At 40.0% G+C, this 26,657-nt stretch overlaps 1 long non-coding RNA gene across 2 annotated transcripts in view; it reads left to right on the top strand.

Moving 5' to 3' along the window:
• LOC124104996 (uncharacterized) overlaps window positions 1-26,657 on the top strand; it is a 42,212-nt gene that overhangs the window by 8,397 nt on the left and 7,158 nt on the right. The window contains exon 4 of one of the 2 annotated variants that reach the window (XR_006855576.2): window positions 25,032-25,178. This is a non-coding gene — a long non-coding RNA (uncharacterized LOC124104996). Of the gene's footprint in view, window positions 1-1,452; window positions 1,686-25,031; window positions 25,179-26,657 lie in introns of those variants that run through there. The other variant, XR_006855577.2, reaches the window with a different exon arrangement.

Genomic DNA, 26,657 nt, shown 5'->3' with positions numbered 1-26,657 from the left:
GCAAGGAGGGCAGATGGGAGTGAGGAGATCAACCACGTCTTCTGGGCGCAGGGCCTAACTGCAAGCTGTGGCCACACTGTTGGTTGTATCATCAACATCCCCCACCCGTCTTTTTCCTGGTCACAGAGTTCACCTCCCATAATACCAGATGCTACTTGAGCATGAGGAAGTGATTTGTGATCCCTAAGATGCAGCTTATGGTCAGATCAACAAAGAGAGAAACTATGGACAAGAGCATTCAGGAAGATCTCACAGATTCTAGAACAGTTGTAGATTGTGTCTGAAGAGTAGAAATTGATCTAGGACAAGGATGAGGGTTGGACGAGCCAGAGAGCTCTCAATTCCACAGATGGAATTGAGGAGTTCTGGCTAATGAGGAGCAGGTGACTGGGAGAGGGATAGAACCTGCAGCAACCGTGGTGTGGCTAGAAATGAGTTCCCTGACATGGTATCTCAAAGTGACCCCAGGGTGGGAAAGGACTTTGGGGAAGAATATCTAGAAAGCAGGAAGAGCCTTCACAGACTAGATTCATTGGTAGCTCTGGTCTTTGCATTTGTAATTCTTTCTGCCTGGGATGCTATTTGCCTGGAAAACTCTTATTCATCCTTTTAAACCCAGATGAGTCATAAGTTTCTCTATGACACCTTCTCCAATTTAGTTCCCATTGTAGGCTCCCACAGCTCTTCACTGATACCCCATTCTGTCACTTGCTAAACACAATGCTTGTCATTTCTTTGGTCTTCTCTTCCCAGACTATAGGTGGATTTCTTGGGGGCAAACTCAATGCTTTTTGTATCTTGGGTACATAATACTATGCCTGAAATATAATAAGTGATTATTAAATGAATGATGAATGAAATATGATAAGGGGAAAAGGGCAGAAGGTGACAGTGGGCAAAGGGATGACGTTTTGAAATATTTAAATTAAGATTGAGACATTCTAGTTAATGGTGGAAGAGATGAGGTTATCCTTGGAAACTTTTAGAAGATGCTATATCTGGAAGGAGGAGATATAAATCACATATGAGGAGGAATTATAATTGTTAACTGAGAAAAGCTATAGAAGAAGAATGCAGAGAAAAGTAGGTGGAATGTTAGATTAAGTTGAAAACCTGAGCCTACTGAGAACCTCAAGTTCAGGGAGTCTTTCTGATTTTCTGGAAACCTAGCAGTCACATTTTATGATATGATCATACAATACAATTACAATGACCTTACACACTCAAGATTGATTCTTTTCATAGACGTCAACGTAAGGGTGGGTGCTGTGTTCTTAGGCTGCATGATGCATGAACATAAGAGTTTTGTGGCATTTTTTCTGGAGGCTGATCTTATAGCTGAGTCAATGGCAAATGGCCAAATTTCTAATTATTTTTCCCCTATTTTAGGAAAATTAAAGTTATATGGGCTATCATGCTGCTTTAATTTTCACTGTATCTCAACCATTTCAGAGTGTACCCTTTCTCATTGGTTTGCAACCCAAACTTCTCCACTGCTCTCCTACACCCCACCCCACCAGCCATTTGACTATGTCTGGAGTTTTTGATGGTCCCAACTGGAGGAATGCTGCTGATATCTACTGGGTAGAGACCAGGAACGCTACTAAACATCCTGAGATGCACAGGACCTTCAAAGCGGCAAAGAATTATCAAGCCCAATATGTCAATAGTGCCAAAGTTGAGAAATCCTGCAATGTTTAATCCTTAATTAGCAGCACAGGATGGCAATTATTTGGCTGGGTTGCTTCAAGATCCTGTGGAAGAGATGGGGTTATCCTTGGAAACAATAGTTCCTCCCAATTCTGAAATGTGCCACAAGAGGGAGCCAGAAGATTCCTTTAGAAATCTCAAGGGGCTGAAGGGCTTGTTCCTTGCATTGTACCAAAATAGTCACAAGATGGTGCCAAGAGATTCCTTTTGGAAACCTAAGCATGTTGTTCTTGTTTTGGTCATTTAAATTATGCTAAAATAATACTTCAGTTAATATATTTAATTGGAATAATACAATTCAAGTGCAAATGTTTCAATTTAAACATAGATTAATTTTTTTTCTCGGTTCTAATTCTCACATGAAGGATCTTGGAGAGAAAATTTCTATTAATCTAAAAATTAAATGAGAATATATATATATATATTTCTTTTTTTTTTTAATCAGTTGGCTGGTGGTGAGTTGGTAGTCCTGTTCTATAGAAAGGATGAGGTTCTTGGGATGTGCTGCAAAGAGTCCCTGTGTTGAGGGATTACTGTGAAGAGAGCTGCCTCATTACAAGTTTATACCTGAGCAGATGAGAGACACTGCTAGAAGCAGGGTTTCTCTGGAGTCCTGGGCTTTGTTCAAAGAAGAACTCAAAAATGTGATTTTAGATGACAAAATTAAGTAACAATTAAGTAATTTGGCAGGGTGTGGCTTGGGAAGCTGAAGTAGAAGGAACCTGAGTTCAAAGCCAGCCTCAGCAACTTAGAGGCCCTGAGCAACTCAGTGAGACCTTATATTTAAATAAAATATAAAAAAGGGTTGGGAATGTGGTTCATTGGTTAAGTGCCCCTGGGTTCAATCCTGGGTACCAAAAAAAAAAAAAATCAAGTAACTTATAGGGCTGTTCATTCACAAAACCTCTCTTTTCCAGTTTGTCTCTCATCCTGGGGCTAATCCTTAGGGACTGAGGGCAGAGCCTAAGGAGGCTGCACCTCACTGCACCTTCCCACTAGCCAACCTGCCCCCAACAGGTGCAAAAGAGCCAGGCTGAGAAATACATGTTATAGTGTATAACTATAACTGTTAACAGCCACAGAGAAAAGAAACCTGGGGTCTTTCAGACATCCTAATAGGCCCATTTGAACAGTGATAATTCCCTTGTAATTATTGTTTCTATTTATTGCACTTTCTCATGCTTGTCTTTACATACAAGATAGGTTTAAGAACAAAATTAAAGTAAGAAATAGCCCTAAAGCTTGGACCAAAGAATCCCAACTTTGTCACGTCCGAATTTCTGAGAAACTTGACAGAGAAGAGGGAGGGAGGAGAAAAGAAGGCAGGCAGGCAGGAGTGGGAGGAATCAGGAGGGAGCCTGGGCCAGGCAGGTCTAGTGCCTCCCACCTGAACTCACCTGTTCTCAAAATAACCAGCTTGGTGCTTTTACCTTCATTTATGGGTTAACTGAGAACTTGAGAAGTAACTTTTTCAAGGTCACACAATTAGTAAGGGGAGGAACCAGGAGTCCACCAGATAGCTAAGAAATGCCAAATATGTGGAATTTTAGTAAACGCTAACCATCCATAACCTTTAGCACTTGCTCTGTGTGGTTGCTGTCAGAGGAATATCTGGAAAACAGGTTATTTGCTCTCCTGGCTTTGACTAAAGGGCAATGACCACAGATGACATAGATGGGATGCAGGCTCTTCCCAGGGCGGGGGACTCCCACCCTCCCTCAGGAGGCCATGTGGTTGCCAGACAGCCAGACCAGGCTGGAAGATGCAGCTACAAGGCTCTGGCCGTGGCCTGTCTAGTAAAAACCGCCTGGCTTCCTCCAGCGCAGTAGTTTCCCTCTCCTGTTTATTGAGATGCCATAAAAAGAAAAGTGCTTGTAAACAACTTGAGCTGCATGAACAATCTAATTAAAATAATTAAAGTAATAGCTTGTGAAAAAAAGTAAGTAAAACTAATTATTATAGAGTAGCTGTGTGGGAGGATGAAAATTGCTGACATTCTTTAAGTCTAAGCAGTTCTATTTGGCAGGGGAAGCATAGGCGTTTGAACAGATCCCTTCTGAGGATACCCCCACCCCGGCCCAACCTGGATTTAACCTCTCCTACTTCTCATCTTGATTTTTAATTTCCTTCTTGGCCACAACAACATGCTAGTGACCCTGCAGTGGTTCTCAGATTGTCCCTTCTAGACAAGCTTTCAACTTTTTTTTTCTTTGAACTCAGAGAATTATGAACGTTTAGAATCTGAGACCATCAGCACTGAAAGAACCCGTAGACCCCTTAGGGAAAGGATCTCTAGGATGCATGATACCTTTGCAAAACTGGATGCTTAGCCAGCCCCCACCAGCACCCCTACTCCCCTTCCCATGCCTTTTGGTTAGAAGGAAATGACAGCAGTAGCAGCTCAGACTGCCATACCTTTTATTTTTGTTTTAAGCTACAGTCTCTCCCTTTAATGTCCCACTATTTCTCCTGCTATGCCTGGGGGCCTAGAGAATAATAAAAATGCTTCTTCCAAGTATTTGAAGACAATGATGGCAGCTCTTGTCCAGTTCCAAGGCCAAACCTGCTAGGTGCCCCACCCACAGGAGTAGAGTACCTGTGGAAAGGTATCATAGTTTACCTAAGCCCCAGGGTGTTTACCTGAGATGGGCAAGTACAGCCCTGCAGAGGGGAGGGCCTGAATCTTCATTGAGAGGAGTCACAATCACAGATGAGAGGAAATGGGGTAAACATTAGCCTAAGTACAGAACAGGACCAGAAGGACATCAAACCGTACGTATTAGTTCATAGTAGAGAAACAGGTGGAAAATCAGAAAGGCAGTTCAAAGCTAAGACCATGGACAGTAAGTTGGTTTTGTTCTGTTTCTCTCAGTGCAAGGTATCCAACCCAGGGCCTTACACATGCCAGACAAGTGCTCTACCACTGAGCTATGCCCCCAGTCCATAAATTTTTATAGGACCAGATACTCTCAACTAAGCAGATACCTGGCAGTTTTTCAATATCTATCATATGACAGGCTTTTGAAGCTGCCTTTATAATCCACTCTAGAATCTTTTTTAAACATCTCACTGAATAAGTGGCTAGTTGATAGAATGCATCTAAACTTTTGGGTAACAGAGCATCTGATGTGCTCAGAAATGTATACCTGAACATGAAGCTGACTTGTTTTATGTTTAGGAAAAAAACACATAAGTGAAACTTCTTTTTTATGAAAATATAATTTAATATAGAATGGAGTTACATCAAACTATAGCACAGCACAACAAATAACTTAAAACAAAATATTAGAGATTCCTGTACTTAAAGCTCACTGGGTCATTCTTAGTCACTTACTGGCTGTCTTTGTGAGTGTCCTTGACAACATTTACCCCTTACTTCACTGTCCTGAGCAACCCTTTCTCTTTTCCTCACTTCCCTTCTGACCATTAGCCTTCAATTCTTGTTACTTTTCTCCTACAAGTTACTTTATCATCTTTTGTATCCAAGGTCTTTTACTAAACAAAGGATAGTCCTCTCTCTGAACAATTCTACTTCCATCTTTAAAATTAATATTACACTTTTTCTGTACCATTCTTATAAAATTTTAGATTTTAGCTCTAATATTAAAATTAATGCAGAAGAGGTATTGATAATTGAGTCTAAAGAAGGAATTGATGAGTTTTATAAGGTCCTTACCATCACTGTCAATCTTTTCATATATGATTTCTGCTTATAGTCATTCAATAATATTTATGGAGTTCCACTCAGTCCTAAGAAATAAATTATTTAGGGAGATTTTAAAGAAAAATAAAATTAACTTCTACTCCTGCTTTTAACTTCTTGAAAGAAAAAGTAGAGAAAGATCACCCAATGTCTATAGCCACACTGACTCTGGCTGATTAGGTATCTAGGTGAGGAAGCTTTGAGGACCTCCACATCATTCAGGTGGGGTGAGAAACATATTTATCCAGAGAAATGTCAGGGGAAAATGCAAAAGGGAGTGGGAATGGAAGAAGATAATTTGGTGGTTTCAGACACGTTTCAGTGACTTTCAACAAATACTTGCTTATGTGAAATGAATGAAAAGGCAAGGATGTGAGATTTTTCAAAAGACAATTGGAAATTCCAACCTCAGAAGGGAGTCAAGGAATGACCTGCAAAGAAATGATAAATCATGGGCTGTAATGAGGCTACCCAGAGAAAGTACAGTGTGAGCAACTGGGCAGGCTAAGTCTAGAATTCTTGAAGATACTTAAAGAAACTGTTTAAGAGTGCATGTGAGTATATATATATATATATATATATATATATATATATATATATATACACACACACACACAACACACACACAACACACACATATACACACAAAAAAAGCTAAAGAGCAATCAAAAAGGAGAGTGTCTCTCACCAAAGACAAAATCAGAATCACAAGAAACTAGAAAAGAATAAGATGAGGAGGAACTTTCTTCTTGGGTGATCATCAAACCATTCATAAAATTAGAGTTTAGTTTTTGTGGGGAAGACAAAAAAGTCAGTGGTTCTGACTTTGAAGGAAGAAACACAAAGCTGGGAAGTACCACCAGAGACTGAGGGGAAGGAGCGGTGGAGGAGGAGTCACTGCAGCCTGGAAAGAGGTATGCACTCACCGAGGAAACAACGGTGTCCTGCAGGAGCCTCAGGGATCCATAGTGCCAGAGATAAATGTTAGCCTTAGAAAGGAATAGAGGAACGCTGCTCTCAGAAACAGGAGAGGAGGCTAGGCTAAGAAGAAAGCAAGGCTGTTTCCAGTGGAGAAAAAGGAAATGGAGAATGAAATTGAACTTCCTACCATCTCTCAGAGTGAAAGAACTTTGGAAAATGTAAAGGGGCTTGAAAAAGCTAAGAAAGTCAGACAGATATAACCCAGGAATTTAGAAAAGGTGTGCACTCTTGTCCTCATACTTCATTCACTGAGAAAACTAATATTGGGGTTTTTACTTTTCTAAGTGCTTATATGCATATTAATTAACACTAGCTCACTTAACTCAGAGCGATCCTTAAGGTAGCTTTATTAAAACCCCAATTTTGAGATCAGGAAACCAAAATACAGAGATGAAAAAAAATGATGCAATCTGTCTTTGCATTGCCTTACCTATGGAGTTAGACAAACCAAGGTTGTTTTACTCCAAAGCCCAGGCTCAAAACTGTCTCCCATTCTAGAATACCTTATCTTTCCCATTGCTTCTTACCAAATTCATGCTCTCTTTGTTCATGATTCCTCAGTCTGATTTGCTATTTCTGGTCTGGTCTGTCTCAGAGGACCTTCCTATATTAGAAATACCTTGTCTGGGGCTGGGGATTTAGCTCAGTGGTAGAGTGTTTGCCTGGCATACATGAGGCCCTGGATTCAATCCCCAATTTGTAAAAAAAAAAAAAAAGAAAGAAATGCCCTATCTTCCCAGCAAAATGTTCATGAAGGATTATATTAATCATTAAGGATTACTTCACGTGTATCTTTTCTGAGATGACCTCTCTTTTCAGATAGGCCTGAGATGGATATCCTCTTGCTCATACCCTGCACAATGCCTATGTGGAGGACACTACTTAAGCTTTTCTGTCATTGGATTCCCAAGCTCCTGGGTACCTGTGTGTCTACACTGATGTCAGCTCCTTAAGAATGTTAGAACTTTAGGGAGGGAAAAGGCAGTTTAATCCTCCTTATCATCCTTATTTCCATGATGTTAGTTAACAAATACCCTTTGCAGATCCTAATACATGTTTATTTATCAGTCTTCTCCATAAATTCTAGTGTAGTGGCCAAAATTTAAAAGTCTAAAGACCTTATAAAGATGTTAATCAAGAAGTCACTTTTCTTCAAATTTGATTGATCCATCTGCTGAATTCATATATATTTAGGTATTCAAATGAATTTCACCCTGATTGCTTGAACTATACTTTAAATTTTTCATTGTTCCTGAGTGACAAGGGAAGAAGCCATTTCTGCTTACTTCTGAAACATTTCCTGAAATACACTGGATTTACTAGGCTCTGATTTTCCCCAAGTATCTGCCTTTCTAAGGAGCCACTCAGATGCTGCATGAAGGAGATACTACTCTCTGCAACTCATTCCTCCCACTTAGGAGTTGTCTTTTAAGAATCATCTTCATTTGTTGTAGGGGATTCCCATTTATCATTCCTTTGATACTGCTACCATTCTTCATATATTTTATTGTCTGCATGAAAGCAAGATCAAAAAATTAAACTAATTAAACTAATCTACACTAAAAGAAAACCTGGTTTAACTTTTCAGATCCTGAATCCTCCCCTTCACCAGCAATCACTTTTAGGTATTTAAAGAATCTTTTATTGTTGTGGATTTTTCCCCCCACTAAGGCCCTCCTTCCATCACGATCTACTTTAGATGGTCTCAGTTCACTTTTCCACCCTCTTAGTATTGTTTCAAATATCTTCCCTCTTTCATCTTCTTGAGTATGATGGTTATATATATAAGGAGCCTTCTATTTTTTCCATGATAACTTTTAGTGATTCTCTTCTGTGTGATGCTTCTTCACGTATTAGTTTGTCTGAGCAGTTAATTCATTTCCTGAACACAGAGGATTTTTAAGTATCCTTAAGTTGCCTTATTACCCACTTTGTCCCCTCAGTCAGTCCTTTGTAATAGTATCTGCTTCTTCTAATCCTATTTAGCATATTCATCTGCTTTATAATCCCCTCACCCCTTTCTTTTGAATGATTTGGCTGCTGTGGTTCTCCTCTTTTTCCCCTAATTTCAGCAACTTGACCGATTAAGCCAGAGCTTCCTCTTAGCTCTCTGCCTATTGATATTTAGAACTGAAGTAGAAACAATTTAATTGCAGGCTCACCGTAATTTTTTTTCTCTTATCCAATAATCACGTGTGATAAATGCATTGGTTTAAAAAAATAAGAACATTCTTATTTTTATAAAGTACATATAAGGGTTGTAGAACATTTCATTCCCTTAAGTAATCTTGATATTCATCAAAAATTATTTTTAAACACTTTTTTACAGATTTTCCTTTAAAAGTTTATTTCATTTTCATGCACTCTCTTCCTGGTAAACCATCTACACTTACTAACACTTGTGCTTTAAGTGTTCTGACATTTCAGATGGAATTGCTTTGCTAGCCGATCCAAGCTTAAACTTTTCTCTTTTCCTGGGTAGTGGGGGTAGTTTTCCTCCAGGGATTAGGCAGCCAGTCCTTCTTGTCAGGGAATTCATAAGAGTCATGGAACCATCTCAAAGAGCTTCACAAATGAAGATATCTGCCTCCAGACGCTCTGAGGAAAAAAGGGGTTAAATTATGAGCTGCAGCCACCAAACAATAAGGGCCTGACAGCACCCCCATGGAAAGCCTGCATTCCTTACTCATTTCTCGGGCTCCCCTTGGGGGGCCCCCACCCTGCTGGCCCGTCCTCTTTTGTTGCTGGCGAGTTTCCTCTGATTGTAATTCATTCTGTATTCCTTCCTGCTCCTGTGTCTTGCCTAATTGTTCTTTTCCCACACTACTGGGTCTTAATTTCCTCACTTTACAACCTTATCACCACTGTCTACACTTCCTTGGCTCTTTCTGACCTATCTCCAGCACCCCGGCCAACTCTCCCCTCTCTCATGACCCTGGCACCACAGCTTTATTTCCAGGTTCTTAGTTCTCCAGTCTCAAAGGTGGAAGTGTTATTTCTCCCATCCTCCCAAGGCAGCTGCAGCCAAAGCCAGTTGTTCTAGGACAGTCTCTCCAATAAAGAACTATGGACACACGGAGTCTGTGATTATTTTAATGGACATTCAATTCTTTCCAACAGTGACTGGAAGCTTCAAGAATATGTCAATCCCGCATCCCACAGATCTCTACATTCTCCAAACAGCCTTTTGGTTCTGTTGACCCCATTTTTTTTCTTTATCTTTGCAAGAAAATCTAGCAATGAAAAATTCAAATTTTCTCTGTGGGAGCATTCACCAACAATAGCAATTTTCTCTATGCCTTAAATGTTGGCGTGACATTTTGAGCAAACGTGCTCTCTCTTTTCATTCAAAAAAACAAAAAACGAACAAACAAAACTTCCCTTCATCCTGTGTCTTTATGACATGGGGTTACCTAGGAATCCCATCATAATGCACAAAATCACCACTTTTCTTTACATTGGATTAAGGGAGGAAACTTAATGTTCTACAACCATAAACCATATATATATATATATATATATATATATATATATATATATATATATATATATATATATATATATTAAATCAACTGCCATTATAACATGGGGAAGGGGAGGATCTTATATTAAATGCAGACCACTTCACATGGATCCCAGAGTGTGAAGAGAGGGAGGTATCGTGCTGCTCACTGTAATACAGTTTTATTTTGCTCGTGCAAAATTGGTGCTTCTTTTCAACTCCTGGTGCCTGGGGCCGGGGGTTGAGGTGTCTGACTGAGGAGGATTGGCCCCCTTTGTTTTAAGACCAGGTTCTGATTACACCTGACAGGGCTGAAACTTGACTCCCACAGAGTTTACCAGCACTTCACTTTCTTCAACCAGCCACTTAACACAGCAGGAATATAATAGAAGTTGTCACTTTGATTCAGTTTGTATACTGTTTAATATGTTAACAAAAAAACAAAAAGTTCTCTTTGGTTTCTTTTCCCCTTTGAAATTAGTTCCCCTTTGAAATTTTAATTTATATTAAAAATATATTTTTTAAATATAAATATTCAACATGGTGAGATTTCTTCTCAAGGCTAAATCTTAATGTTCCTGCTGAGATTCTCATAGTTCAAGAATAATAGCATTTAATAAAAAGTCTGCCTGAGAAAAAGACTCACATAACCTGAGCCATGGCAGTGATTTTGTGGTATTTGGATTCGTGTCTATAAAAATATTTGTACACCAGATGGTGGATTGTTCCGCGCATTCATCCCAAACTAAAAGTTTAAAAAACAATTCACACACATAAAACCCTGTGGGGGGAGAAAAATCACCACTAGTTTTTTTCCCAGTCATGTTGCATGAGTAATAGTAAAAGCAACAGCTAAAACAATAAGATTACCCAATTGAATTCTTAATGCATCGTCAGGTACACAGACCTCAAGTAGTGCTGAAAATATTTTCTCCCTCTGAATAACGAATACCTCAAGAACAACTCAGTTTGACAGCTCACCAAGTGGACATATTTTCTAAAATACAAAATTATCCTGCTGATGGAGGAAGCTCTATGGGGTGACTGACACAGGTCTGGATTGGGAAGGAGCCAAATTAAACACTAAGCCAACAGCTTAGGGTCTAGTCATGAATCCAAAATGAGTTTTTTCTCTGCAGGTTGATTTCATTTTTAACAGTCAATTCTCAATTGTCTGATTTAATGGGTAGTGAGGCATATAAGGAAAAAAACTAAAACAGAATAATAGAAAACTAAATTTATATTTGACTGTGGAATTTGTGATAAGTTGGTGGGAGGGTTGTTATTTATGTCACACACTGTGGTGCCACGCTCTATGGGGACCTGGCTGTCCATTTGTTGTGGCATTAGAGCCAACACGAACAGAACCATTTTCTGAAGGGAATCTGGCACCTGCCCATGGGTACACCTTGGCCTACCTCTTTCCAGGGGTAGGAGTAAGCATGCACTGGGCCTGGTCACAAGGGAATGCCAAGCTTTTAGGTGTAGATCTGCATCTAATCAGAAATACAGTTTCGACATGTAAAGTGACTGCCAGAAGATCCATCCTTGACATCTCTTCTGCTCGAAGCTTATCAAAGCTCGATTGGAGAAAATAACATTTAGAGAGGGATGTTGTCCATTGTTTCTTTTAGATATTTTACACCTTTAGATATTTTATATTTTTTAGATATTTTATCTTTTAGATATTTTATACCATAAGAAATAGCTGGTGGAAACTCACTTGCTTTAAATGTTATTCATGACATCAGTGTCCATCTTGAGGCTACATGGGAGACATTTTTTCACATTCTCAAGGTTCCTGAGTCTCTGTCGTGAATCATGTAACTGGTCTATTTCTCTGAGTCAGATTTGTGGTCTCTTTTTAGTAACTGATTAAGTCTTTATGGTTAAATTTCTGTGTAGTGGTTTTGTCTCTTGCTTCACTTTTACTGTCTTGCTCTTTTTTTTTTTTTTTGCTTTGTTTTATTGCTTTTGTTTCAATTATATTTCGTGATTTATATAAATAACCTAAAATGCATTTTGAAATGAGGCAGGGATTAAATGGATTCTTTACATTAATAAAATCATTTTTATTGTATGTCCTAAGCAAATTGCATTAAGAATATACCTCTGAGCTTTGAGATGTAGGGAAGAAAAAACAACTTTTCACCCATGGCTAGATACAGGGTTGAGACACCTATCCCGAGAGACAGAGCAATAAGAGAAAAGCTTTCAAATTTATTTAATGTAAGTTTTACATGACATGAAAGCATTTGGAAATGAAGATTTAAAGAAACGGGGCTGAGGCTATAGCTTAGTGATAGAGTGCTTGCCTCGCATGTGTGAGGCACTGGGTTCAATCCTCATCACCACATAAAAATAAATAAAGATACTGTATGCTCAACTATAACTAAATAAATATTTTTTAAAAAAGAAAAAAGAAACAGAGGATCAAGTATGTTTCTATGCTAAGATGGATGATGTCAAATGATTGAACAAAGAGGGTCTGATAAAATGGTAGTAAACTGAGAGGAACTTAGCCTGTTTGTTCAGATTCTTCTCTATGCCCCTGAGTCTTCAGAGGTGAGGGCATTTCTTTCAAAAAGATATAGTGTAGTCACTCTGGAATGAAGATTTTTTTATGGTCTGCTTCAGGGGAGAAGTGTGAGGGGAAGGTGAGGGTGACCGTCCTGCTTCTGTGGTTTTCTCAAGTCCTAAGATAGCATATTTTGGAGTAGTACATCTTGAACCTCATCAGGAGACATTCCCAAAGGTATGAATAGTTATGGGGGAGGGAGTTCGAAGGATGTTTTAATTAATCCCAGAAAATTGGGACATTGATATGCAATAACATCTTAATTAACAAACCCTTAGGACAAAACTATTTTTAATTAATTTGAGGCACAGAGGAAATTGAAGGATGGGTTGATCTCAGACTTGAAGAAAAGAAGCAAAGACACTATCTTGGATAGGACTCGCCTGTTGAGAAAACCAGGGTGCCTATGAAGTTAGGACAGACCCATCTGACCCCTTACTCGTGGGGTGGGGGGACAATGGTCCAAGAAAGGGCTTATCTAGGTCAAGGACTGAAAGAAACCAAGACCTACTTCACTGCCTCCAGGATGGCTCTGCTGGAAAAGTGACGCAGGGAGAGCATTCATTCCCCACGACACAATCTAATACCTCTTCTCCCTTACTCCACCTTGTTTATAGTATTATTATGCTTAACATTAGGCAGATTATAACTGGATTATCCTATCCACCCTCAATTGTGAAGGTTATTTATGAAGATAAAGTTTGTTAAATACTTTCAAGAAGGTTCCAAGGCGCTGGGGATAAATGGACAAGTCAGAATTCTTGTTCTTCAAAAAGCTCACCCCTTTTGTGCCCATTTGGTAAGTTTATTCATTCATACCATATTTACTGAGTATCTGAAAGAGGCCTATAAGAATAGCATGGAAGATCCCCAAGTTACAAAGGGAGCCAAGGAAAGACTGTCTGAGAAGGTGGCATTTAGATTGAGACATGAGGGATGGTGAGTTGGTCAAGAAACAGGAAAGGAGAACACTGAGCTGATGGAATAGGCGTACAAAGCTCTGAAGTGGAAGAGATGGCCAGGGTGACTAGAGAGCAGTAAAAGAGGACCAGCATGCATGTGATGAGGTGACGCAGAACTCAGGTGAGGTCATCCTAGAGCAAGGTATTTTTTTCTTCTCCCTGATAGCCCAAGGTCACACCCTCAACCTCCTCTGAGCCTTCATTCCAGTCACCTTCTCAAGGAGATTATGTTTCTTGTTTGTCTTTCTAGTGCATACACTTTAGGAAGGCAGAATTTTCTGTCTACTTTGTTTACTGATATTTCCCCAATGTGTAGAATAGGGTCTGACATTCTGTCTGTCTCCAACAATAGATGGTGAATAGAATTGTACTAAAAGCCAGTACATGTATTAAAAAAAGACCTGGCCTTACCTCATTTATATTTTGGGGAGATAACATTGGAAGTTGACTGAAGTTTTAAATTCAAAAGACACTTTTTTGGCATCACTTTATATCAGCTCCAGAATCTAAAACCAAGTTCTTGGCCAGGAAGAAGTTAAGCTTCTTCCATTCCTTTCCCTACTCATCTCTTCTCTTCCCCTTTTAAACCACCCAGGTGGAGGGAAAGAAACAACATGGGTATTATGCAGGCTTTAGGCACAGAGGAATAAGCCACAGAATGTAAGCCAACCATCCTACCAAACCCAGCACAGCCAGAGGCACAGACTTTGTGCATGACTACCAACAAAGCCCAAAATAACTGGGATCAATGAAATGACAGGCTACAAAAGGTGTGTTTGCATCTTGATTCTCTTTGCTGGGGCTCGATACTGCCTTGAGGAAGAAACTGTTGGCTTTTCATATCAGATTTTTTTTTTTTAATTTTCAGGTTTCACTCAAAAACAAAGCAATTTGTACTGGTTAACTCTTTTTAAAGAAGCCTGTTGAAAGAAATTGCCTCAGGTTGGAGGGCTCATACTCCATTAGGAGGAGATTTATTGGTTACCACAGGCTTAGGAAACCTACTCTATGCTGATTCATTCGTTCAGCAAATATTTATGGAACCTTTTTTCTGTGCATGGTACTTTTTTTTTTAAACTGGTTTCTTATAAAGCTTACCTACAGCTGAGGAAATGACATATGTGCACAAAAAGTTAAATAAAGAATCAACAATGCAAAATGTGCCCCAAGGCACTTGTGATTAAGTGCTAAGCAGGTGGTAGAAACCAGGAGCTCTCTAGAATCACTCCCAAACACTGTCTGTGGCTTTCATTACCTCAAGACAGTCACATGACAATGAGAAATAGAGTGATCTGTCCTAAAGCTAAGTGAATTACATCATATAACTGACCATTATTCTGAGATTATGCCTTTCATGCTCTTTGAGTAGTCCAAAGTCTTTCCTTTAATATCATAACTCATGATGATGGTTTTTTATTTTTTAAATTTTTTTTGTAGTTATAGATGGACAGAATGCCTTTATTTTATTTGTTTATTTTTAGGTGGTGCTGAGGATTGAACCCAGTGCCTCATGCATGCTAGGCAAGTGCTCTACCACTGAGCTGCAGCCCCAGTCCCATGATGACTGAGATAACACTGGATGTGTTAGAGTCTTTATTTGTTCAAAATAAAAAGTTAACAAATCTATAATGGACTTTATTTTTTAAAATCTTATTTGCTCATCTAAATTCCCCAAACTAGAAGGGCTGCATGGAGGCGAACAGGGTCACAGCTGGGAGGGGTCTGCTGGGTCACAGCTGGGAAGGGTCTGGGCAGGATTTTCAAGGTCAGACTGGAAATAGATGTACAGTCCATTAAGTCTTTTTTTTTTTTTTTGCGGGGGGCGGGTAGTGCTGGGGATTGAACCCAGGGCTTTGTGCATGGGAGGCAAGCACTCTACCAACTGAGCTATATCTCCAGCCCCGACATCCATTAAGTCTTGATGCGTCTTTGTTGAATTGAATTTAATCAAACTCTGTATGGAGCCAGAATGAATCCAAGTGACAGTCTGCTTGGGAGTCAGCAGAGTGTGGACAAGTTATTATTGGGAAATAGAATTGAAAGGAAAATGGAACAGATTATAGACAGCCTTGAATATTCATGTATGGAAGTAGACCCTATAGAAATGGGCAACATTTTAATGGGCAGAAAAGTGACCTGAAGGAGCAATATTTTTAAAAGGTTAATCTTTAAAAAAATTTTTTTGTTCTTTTTATTAATACATGACAGTAGAATGTATTTTGACATATTATACATACATGGAGTATAACTTCCCATTCTTGTGGTTGTGCATGTGAAATTAAACTGGTTGTGAATTCATATCTGAACATAGGAAAGTTATGTCCATTCATTCTGTCACTCCTATTCTCATCCCCCTCCCTTCCCTTCATTCCCCTCAGTCTAATTCAAAGTACTTTTATTCTTCTCTACCTCTTCCCCTTATTATGTGTTAGCATCCACATATCAGAGAGAAAAATTGGCCTTTGGTTTTTGGGGATCGGTTTATTTCACTTAGCATGATAGTCTCCAGTTCCATCCATTTAACAGCAAATGCCATACTTTCATCTTTCTTTAGGTCTGAGTAATATTCTATTGTGTATATATACCACATTTTCTTTATCCATTCATCTGTTGTAGGGCACCTCGATTAGTTCCATTGTTTAACTATTGTGAATTGAGCTGCTATAAATGTTGATGTGGCTGGTCACTATGGTATGCTGATTTTAAGTCCTTGGGGTATATACCAAGGAGTGGAAAAAATGGGTCAATGGAAAATTTTCCTATTCAAAAATAGGAATCTCCATACTGCTTTCCAAAGTGGTTGCACCAATTTGCATTTCCATTAGCAAGATATGAGTGTATCTTTTCCCCCACATCCTTGCCAACGTTTATTGTTACTTGTATTCTTGATAATTGCTATTCTGACTGGAATGAGATGAAATCTCAGTGTCGTTTAATTTGCATTTCTCTAATTGCTGGAGACATTGAACATTTTTTCATATATTTGTTGACCAATCATATTTCTTCTTCTGTGAAGGGTCTGTTCAGTTTTAAAAGGTTAATCTTCATGTAAACTATGAGTTTTGGGTGATAATGATGTATCACTTAGGTTCCTCAATTGTAACCAATGTCCTCCTGGGGTGCAGGATGTCTATAGTGGGGGAGGTTGTGCATGTATGGGGACAGGAGGTCACTGTACTTTCTGTTCAGTTCTGCTGAACAGAACCTAAAACCTTCCCAAAAGATAGTCTATTAAAAAAATATTAATCTGGCAGCTAAGGGCAAAATGAAGGAGTAGAACAGATCCAGAACATTATGCAGATACAAAATTAGCAAAATTAGCACTTGAAAGGGTCTGTCTATGCAAGTAAGGCATCTTGGAGTTTAGGATTTATCAGCTAAATGACAAATCCACCTTGAGAAGGGAGCTACTCTAAAGGCAAAGAACTCAGCCAGGAAGCAATTCTGATGCCCCAGATGCAAGATGAGAAGAGTCTAGAACAAAGTATCAACAAATAAAATGGAAAACAGAGAAAGAATTTGGGCATGAACAGGAAGGAAATCCCATGGCATTTGATGATTAATAGGATCAGAGGGGAAAGCAGGGTCAGGAGAGGTGACCCTGAGGTTTGGCCAGCTGGGTGGTAATTGCACTGCAGACAGAATAGGGACTTCAAGACAGCGAAAAGGGACTGAAAACTAGAGAGGAGTAGCCTTCAGGTGGAGGTGGGACTTGGCCACAACATTTCCTAAGTGCCCAGGCATAGTGTACATGGCCCTTATCTTCTTGATCAAACTCAGGCGTGTGAAAGAGTTTTCTAAGTCAGAGAACCTGACTCTGAAGAGAGCAGGGGCATCCATTGGAAGATGTTTTCAACTCTGTGACATTTTCAGTTCCATTCTCCTATCAGCCCCAAGAAATCTTAAAGGAACAGAAAACTGTGTTATTTGCTCCAAGAATCAGAATAAAGGCAGGATGCAGCGGTTGCTGCTCACCTTTTCCGGGAGTAGCCCAGAGGGTGTTTACAAGGAAGATTCCTTTCTGCCCTTTGACTTGTAGAGTATTTAGACAAAAAAAAAAACAGGGTAGAAGTCTTGGGGGTGGGGGTGGGGGTCATCTCAGATACAAATAGAAAGGAGTGGCACTCTCTAAGGGACAAAGCACCCTTGAACAGCCTTTGAAAAGAAAGATCAAGAATCTGGGGACAGAGTAAGGTAATCTTCCTTGCTGTGGAATGACATCTCTGTTCCTTTCTCTTCCCTCTTCAGCCTCACCCTCTTCATTCCCTCTTCTTTCCTGAATTGCCTTCCATCTACTAAACAAAAATACTAAATGGGGGTGGGGACAGGAAAAGCCTGTATAATTAATGTTTTCCCCAAATCACAGGTTATTTTAAAAGACCAGTCTTCGTCATTATTGTTATTACAATTGCATCAGGTGAAATGATAGTATTTACCAAGGAGACAGCTCATTTGACCTGCACTGGAGTTAGGTTTGGCCACCTTGTGTTTGGTGGAGTTGTAGAATGGCCTCAACTGTCCAACTACAAATCCTTGCATGTCACTCCCTTGTGGGAGAGACCTGACTGATTACCTAGTTTGCTCCAGGTGGAGATGGTAACAGCACCCACCTCATAGGATGGTTGTCTGGATTCTGTGGGGAAATGAGAAAAGTAATTTGCAGAGCAGTTAGAAAGACAATAAGCACCTGAGTAGATCAGGTTTTATGGAACTTGAAGATTATACAATTTTAAAAGTCCTCCTAAATAAAAAGAAGATAGGGCTGGGGATGTGGCTCAGTGACAGAATGCTTGTCTAACATACATGAGGCCCTGAGTTTGACACCCAGCACTGCAAAAGTAAATAAAATTAAAAGAGATAGGCTGGGCATGGTGGCACATACCTGTAATCCCAGTGGCTCAGGAGGCTGAGGCAGGAGAAACAGGGTAGAAGTCTTGGGGGTGGGGGTGGGGGTCATCTCAGATACAAATAGAAAGGAGTGGCACTCTCTAAGGGACAAAGCACCCTTGAACAGCAAAAAGGAAAGGCAAAAGCAAAAGGGAGGCACTAAGCAACTCAGTAAGATCCTGTCTCTAAATAAAATACAAAAATAGGGCTAGGGATGCAGTTCAGTGGTTGAGTGCCCTTGAGTTCAATGGCCAGTACCCTCCCACCCCCAACCACCAAAAATAAATAAATAAATAAAATCTTAGTTTTGCATTATTCTTACTTGTGGATGTATGACTATGTGAACATACTGCTAAGGCCCCTCCCAGGTTCTGGGAAACTTGCTAAAGAGAAAGGTTCTTAAACTCAAGCTTTACCAGCTTCAAGTGATAAACCTACTTCTAAACAAATGTTCAAAATAAATGTTGGGCCTTGCTGTCATTTATTTATTTGAGAAAAAAATGAGTATGAAGCATTTACTGTGTGCTCAGCAGTGAGATCTTAGCTGGGTGTAGGTGGCGTTGCCCATCTGGAAGGTCTATGCCCAGCTAAATGGAAGGCCATTAAATATCAAAGCAAGCTAAACTCCTTATCTAAAGAATGTGGTTTGATTTGACAAAACATCCCAGAGCTAATAAATGACTTCAAAGCACTTTGCAGACCTTTTTAACAGAAACCCTGTGCCAGTGGAATAGATGAATATTTCTAGTCATTATTTTATTTTTTTCCTTTCAAAAAATTGTGATAAAATACACAAAATGTTCACTATCGTAGCCCTTTTGAGTGTACAGTTCAATGGTATTCAGCACCTTCCTCTCCTTGAGCAACCATCAGCACCACCCATCTCCAGAACTCTTTTCATCTTGCGAAACACACTCTGTATCTATTAAACACTAACTTCCATTCCCTCCCTCCCTCCACCTCCTGGCAACTTGTTCTGCTTTCTGTCTCTGTGATTTTGACTACTTAGAGAAGTCAAATACTCTAAAGACTATTTATATCTTAGATTTGTAAGATAAATACAAAAATAAAAGCAGGTAACACAGAGTACCTCGTCACAGTGGAGTCATACAGTATCTGTGTTATTATTGGCTTATCTCACTCAGTATGGTATTCTCAAGGTTCATCTATAAGGTTGCATACATCAGAATTTTCTTCCTTTTTAAGGTTGAATAATATTCCATTGTATGTATATACATTTGTTTATCCATGCACTTACCAACAGGCACTTGGGTTGCTTCCATATTTGGAATTCCATATTGTGAACAACACTGTTACAAACGTGGGTAGAGTGGATATTATTTTTACATGGTTTAAAACATTTGCATCCCTATAATTACAGATTAAAATGCACTTGGATTGTTGCTTTCCTTTGCTCACATATTAATTAAACAAAGCAAGTCAGTTATCAAACTCAATTTCTTCATCGCTGTTGAACTTGTATCTCACTATCATCAAAAAGGGCAGTGGGTCAGAAGAGTTCCGAACAAGCACTTAGGACATTAGAGTACTGGTCTCAGCACTGCAGCCAGTGTAAGATAACTATGTGATACCTGGAAAATTCTGCATCTTGCTGGGCTTCAGTTTCCTCATATCCTGTGGATGATTTGGACAATTTCCTTTCTGGGGGGATCAACTCAGTCCAGTTTGCCAAGTCACAAAAAGTCCCATATTCCTGGGAAACTTCTCCATCCCAGGCAAACTGGAATGGTTGGTCACCCTACCTTCAGCAAGTATTCAAATTTGATACCAGATTTTTAAAAAATATATGTTCTAGATTAAATGGAATCAGGTTGTTTACCCCCTTCCCATCCCCACCCCACAGGAAATATCAAAAAGGGATTCAACAGCTGAGTCAGACTGAGACAAAATTCCAAGTGTGTAATTTTTAACAGGCTTTTTGGGAAAGAGTTGATTCTTAGATCCAGTTAAGAAGTCATCCCCCACAATCGTTCTGGTTAGGGAGGTTTGTGTGTTAACAATTAGACAAGAGCTGTTAAAATCTCCACTGAGCAATTTTAAAATGCTGCCATTTTTAAAAACTAGTCCAGTTTCTCATGGCTTCTCATTTTTTCCCCCTCTCTCAAAGGGTTCCCTTCTCTATCGTGGGGGAAACACAAGAAGTTGTTCCCACAGAATGATAACAAGTGAAAGTAAACCAAGGTGGGCCCCTTGTCTGATTTGCAGCTAACAGGAAAACTCAGCCTGGACTGTGTTGAAGAGTCCCCCCCCTCTTGCATAGGAATGCGCTGATATGCCACTTGAGCCCCCTTCTCTGGGGAGGATGATGTAGCCAGATTCCAGCTCCCATCAGCAAACAGGCGGGGCGGGTGTGAGTGAAGTCAGTGAAGAATTGAAGACTATTAACTTTTAGGAGTGAAACGCAGGCCTGGATGATGTGGGCAAAAGAAGTATTTCAGCTCAATTTCATTGGTTGCAAATTTTTTAATTGTTTAGAAAAACAATTCCAAGTACATGAACAGTTCCAATGCATTTTTTACTTGATTGAGTCTTGATACAGTGCCTAAAAAGCAAGCAAAACCTTCTCCCTATAAGTAAACAGAAATGAAAAGATAACCCTTGTATCAATTATTTTTTCCAGTAGAAAAACGTTTTAGTGACTTCTTTTTGTGGTCTATCACAACAGAATTTCTGTTTACAGCTTAGGTGATATTTTACAAGACTTTCCATACATAAAACATTCAAACCCATAGATAATGTATGTAAAGCAGACGCTTATTATCTCCATTTTTTAAAAATGCAGAAACAGAAGTTCAGACAAATTAGTAGTCTGTTAAGTGGCAGGCTAGTCTCAAACCTGGGTGTTCTAAATCACAATCAGGACTCATCACCAAAATGCAGAGGAGAGTGTGTTTTGCTGTTTTAATTATTCCTTCTAGCTGTTTTTGCTAACTTTCTCATACTTTTGATATCACCCAAGGATAATGATTAACAGGAGAGCAGAAGGTCAAAAACAGTATTGGTTAAAACCTAGACTGGCTTAAAGAGCCCATCAGAGGAAGAAAATAAGTGGGCAAAGAGGCCTGAGGATGGTGAAAAAGGGCACAGATGACCAAGCCAGCTCCACACTGCCTTCTAAATCAAGGGAAGTGAGAGAAGAAGCTTCATCTTTAAGGAGAATACTTGAGAGAGACCCCTGGGTTGGTATTTAGGGAGCTACTGTTGACCTCTGCGAACATAATTCCACAGAATCGTAGAATCTTGTGTTCTGTTAATCCGAACACTTATCCATATTCCACCACACTCCTGATTATTCCAACAACGCTGTTGGATAAGGCAGCCAGCAAAGGAGATTGAGAAGCAGCCACCGAGGTCAAAGCACCTAGAGAAGGATGTCTTCAAGGCTGGCTAACAAAGCCAGTATTTAAAGAAGGAGGAGGAACATCTCTGTGCCTTTCTTTCAGTGTTTTGTGAATGTAAAACTGTTTTTTTTTTTTAAAGCCTTTACTTAAAAAAGAGGAGGAGGAAGAGAAGGAGTAGGAGGAAGGAAAGGAGGGTGGTAATAGATCCAGTAAAATGAGGACCAAGAATTGCCCATAGATTTTGCACCATGGATTTCACTGGTTATCTTGACAATAGACTGAAGGAGACCCGGGATGATGGGAAGAAAGCCTGACTAGAGTACGTTCAGGAGAAGATGAGAGGAAAGGGGGTAAGAGGCAGCTAGTATAACAAACTTTTTCAAGGAATGAGGAGAATCAGAGAAATGAAGCAGTAGCTGGAAGGGGATGGGGGTAAGAGGAAGGCGGTGTTTGTTAAGGATGGGAGATCTGCTGGGTGCAGTGGACCACACCTGTAATCCCAGAGGTTCCGGAGGCTGAGGCAGGAGGATCGCAAGTTCAAAGCCAGCCTCAGCAATGGCGAAGCACTGAGCAAGGCAGTGAGACCCTTCTCTAAATAATATAGGGCTGGGGATGTGGTTCAGTGGTTGAGTGTCCCTGTTTTCAATCCCTGGTACCAAAAAAAAAAAAGATGGGAAATTTCACAGCATGTTTGCATGTTTATCTAAATGATCCAGCAGAGAGGAAAAGTGGTGATGCAAAAAAATGGCAACAATTGCAAGAGCAAGGTCCTTACGTGGGGGAAGGGAAGAGATCCAGAGCACAGGTGGAGTTGGCCTTGAAGAGGATCATGGACAATAACAGAAGGAGCCTTGCAAGGGGAGGGAAGGCAGCACCGTAGGACACAGATGCAGACAGACATATATGAAAGCTCTCATTATGCTTTTATTTTCTAAGTAAAATACGGAGCAAGCTCAGCAGTTGAAAGTAAAAAGGCCCTAAGAACAAAGAAGAATCAGTGAGATCATCCTTTTAGAAGAATAGGAGAGTGAGTGGATCAAAAAAATCTATTAGGATTGCCTGGCAGGATGAAAGGTTTGGGGTCACCTAAGATTCAGTGCTATCGTTGGGTCTTTAAGACCAAAACTCTGGGCCTCCCTTTGCCCGTACCCCTTAAACGTGGTCTCATTTAAAACATAACAGTGTTAATCATTTTATGGATGTCACAAACATTCATGTTACATTCAACCAATTCCCTGGTGCATAGGTGCAGTCTGGGGCACATTCTGTCTGGGAATAGGCTAGGAGGTGAGTAGGGAGAAGAGAGAGAGAGAGAGAGAGAGAGAGAGAGAGAGAGAGAGAGAGAGAGAGAGAGAGAAAGGCTTACTCCATGGGGTCTTTTGCCTCCAATTCTCATAAATAGAAAAAAAATCAATATTCTTGGATGACAGCAAACATCCCTTTGGGATGGAGGAATGTAGCAACTGGAAAATATGGCTTTGATTTGAAAACAAAATGAGCTTCCATATACTGATCCCTAGAATCAAGGCTACCCACTGAGGCCCAAGCTCCAATGGACCATCCCAGACCTCTCCCAGGGGACTTTCCTTGAAATTTACAGCATGGAAAAGAAAAAGCAAAAAATGAGTGACTCCTGCCAAGCTTGGGAAGAGAGGCAATAAGATGTTCCCACCTGGTGAGGCCCAAGTGCCTCCTTCCAAAGTCACCAATCTTGGGTGTATCATTTCATCTGGTGGGCATAGAGCAGAGAAAGGTGTGTAGGAGAGTGGACAGAAGCCAGGAGTGTGACACAAGTTCATTCCCCTGCAAGGAAGAAAACAGCAGGGTGAGAAAGGAAAGTTCTCTCCCTCCTAATAGCCAAGAAGGAAAGTGAAGTCTTAGATCCTGGGAGACTGCCCCATCCCATGCTCCTGCCTCTGACCCCTCTTCAGCCTTAGGGCAAGCACCAAATAGGGTATAAACAAGGAATTGATGACCATGTTGGCCTATGAAATCCCAGCTGGCCCTGTGGGAAAGAGATAGTGGAAAAGGTAGATGAATTGATTGGAGGCTCAACTGAGGTCAAAGAATGCTTGACTTAGAGGTTAAAAAAAATGCACTAGAAAGATCACAGTCTCACATATTTGAAAATCACTATTATGGTTCTTTTGAGTCTTTTTATGTTTAATCCCAAAAGGATTGAATTCTTTCAGTGGTCCTATATGAGAATATTTCAATTATATTTATAAACTCCCTGGCTGCTTTCTATTGAGCATACTCCAGCACACTCTTTTGAAAGGATGGCACCTGGATGCATGCCTCCATCCAGAGGGAGTGGGCAGGAATGCCCATCTTCCCTGGCCGTGGATGCCTCTCTTCTTTACTGGTGCAATCTGTGGTTCTGCTTCCTCTTCAGTGTTTCCCTCCTGATAACTTACCTTGAGCTCTTTGTCTTTTACAACCCCTGTGTCTTTTTCACTCAGGTACTGCTGCTTAGCGAGGGCTCTACCACTCCAGACCTGGACAGTTTTCTTTTTCTAAATTTACTGACATTAAATAATGAGGGTTGGAGGAGTGATCTATCTGGGGGTCATTTCAACTCTTACTAGCTACTACTCTATTCCTTTGTACTCGTTCACAACAACAACAACAACAAAAGGCATCTACGCATGGTATATCTGAGGCTGGAAAAAAACATGGACGTGTTTGGAACAGCTGTGAGTGTTATGGCAGAGAGCTGATAAGCGAGAAAGAGCACTTTCCAGAGTGCTAGGCACTGAGATCAAAGCCCTCTGCAAATATTTTGATAGGAGGCAGCTGTGTTATAACAAAGCCTACACTGACCTCTCTTCAGAGGACCTTTGCCAAGTCCTGGTTCTACCATTCTCTAGTTGTTGTGACCCTGTTCAAATTTACTTCTCTGAGCCTCAGTTTCCTCACCTATCAAATGGAAATAGTGATGTCTCTCATAAGTCCATTGGGATAAAGAACTAGGGATTTCTCAAAGTGTGAAACAAATTTCAGGAAGTAGTACTGTATAGTGAGAGTCCTTTAAAAGAAAGTGGTTGACCTGTCTGTGTCTGAGCTCCTCCCAAATCAGAACTCCCAGCTGGAACATTTGGGGATGCGTCCCAGGGAGCAGGAAAAGGGAAGAGGAGGAGTGAAACCCAGAAGGCAGCCTGTACAAAGATAGGTCGCTAAATTGCTCAGGGCTGTGGGTGACTGAAACTTGACCCCATACAACCTTCTGAAAAGCCTTAAGTGAACTGTGATTCAGAATTGCCCCTCCAGGGGACAGTTTACTTAAAGGCTTCCCTCTCCCTGGATGGAGGTGGCCCCTGGGCACCGATGATGCCTCTCTTTTTAGGTTGCACACGTAAGTGCCCAGTGGACTCCACAGAAGCCCCGGAGAAGAAGTGAACGGTGGAAGGTGCAGAATGAGGTAAAGCCATGTCAGGTGACCTGCTTCAAATTAGTTCAGAATGGCTTTCCACTGCACCAACTGGGATCAGAGGTGAGACCGGGAGGTTTTGAAATGGTGCACAAGTTACCACCATGCCTAACAAACATGAAAACAAAACAATAACAACAACAACAAAAATTGCGACATAGCTTGGCTTGGTTATTTATAGCACGTATTACATACCATCTGTTTGTTAAAAAAAAAAAAATAGGTACACCTAAACATTAACTCTTAATGCTATTTTTCCAGATACTATGTGTTTCTGTAGAATTAGGAAATGCAATCCCCAAGACCCATCTGTTTGTTTATTTTTTTTGTACTAAATTATAGATAACATGACCTAATTGAAAGAGACCCAGACCAAAACTTTTGAGAAATTTCTTCATTTCTCTGGTGAAGCAGGGGGGGGGGGGGGACAGGGTAAATTGCTACCATTCTCCCTGCCTGCATTCTATTGTTGTGTGGGTTTGGGAATGTGGGGGAGGAGTTTCATAAAATAACCTATTTGAAAATAGTTTATAAAAGAGGAGGGCTTGCTATAATTTGTGTATTAGGTATTGATTACTAAAGTCTATTTCCCCCCAAGATTCTACCGTAAAATAATTTTAAGTTGTCAAACCAAATCAATAAAACTAGAGCACCTACTTTGCCAGTCACCACAAAGGATACAAAGATGCACAAAGAGGAGTGACATGAGGAATTAGGGTAGTGCCTGAGTAGTACTATGACCACTGCTATTGCAGGAAGAAAGAGTATGAGCATCAGATGGAACTGTCCAGAAATAAAGTCTTGGATTTTTCTCAGGTTGAGCCTGACTTTCCTGAGATTATGAGAAGTGTAACCTCTCTTATATTTCCATATAGCACTTCTATAATATTATTTTACACTTAATATGCAGCCTTTTCAACCTATCTAATATTTTATTTTTAATTTGTGAGAAGTGGTATGCAATTTTATATTTTTCCAGAAAGATAGACATTTTTTTCTAACACCTCTTGTTAAATATTCTATCATTTTCACTGTTTTGAAATGCTATCTTTATTTTATTTTATTCTTAAATGTGGTCTCTGGTCTATGCCATTGACATATTGTCTTTTCCAGCAACAATTCCACATTATTTAATTGAGGCAGGTTTATAGTTTGATAAGCGGTAGGTCAATATTACCCCTATTATTCTTGTTTTTCTTGATTATCCTTATGTATTTACTTTGCTGGATGATGTTTATAATCTCTTTATTTTATTGTAAAATCCTCTTAGAACTTGGGTCATGATTTGCTTATATTTCCTGTATGAAATATTATCCAAAGTCATCTCTTTAGAATAAGGTGAAGAGAAGACCAGATGTTTGGAGAGAGAGGAGGGATGCAGCAGCTGTTGTAAAGAGCAGAAGAGTTAAATTATCAGATCACCCTGCAGATAAGGAGGTAACCAAGGATTTGATAATAGCGCTAATCTACAGTTTAGGTGATTTTCTGCTCAGGAGTAGGCATGAAGAATGATCTGGCCGAATTCAATCTGGGATTGGATTT

Source organism: Marmota monax, unplaced genomic scaffold (assembly GCF_021218885.2).
Source record: "Marmota monax isolate L192 unplaced genomic scaffold, Marmota_monax_Labrador192_F-V1.1 WCK01_AAM20220418_F8-fsc00070, whole genome shotgun sequence".
Classification (NCBI taxonomy): Eukaryota; Metazoa; Chordata; class Mammalia; order Rodentia; family Sciuridae; genus Marmota; species Marmota monax.
The sequence above is the reverse complement of the archived record's forward strand: the minus strand, read 5'-3'. Positions and strand labels throughout refer to the sequence as shown.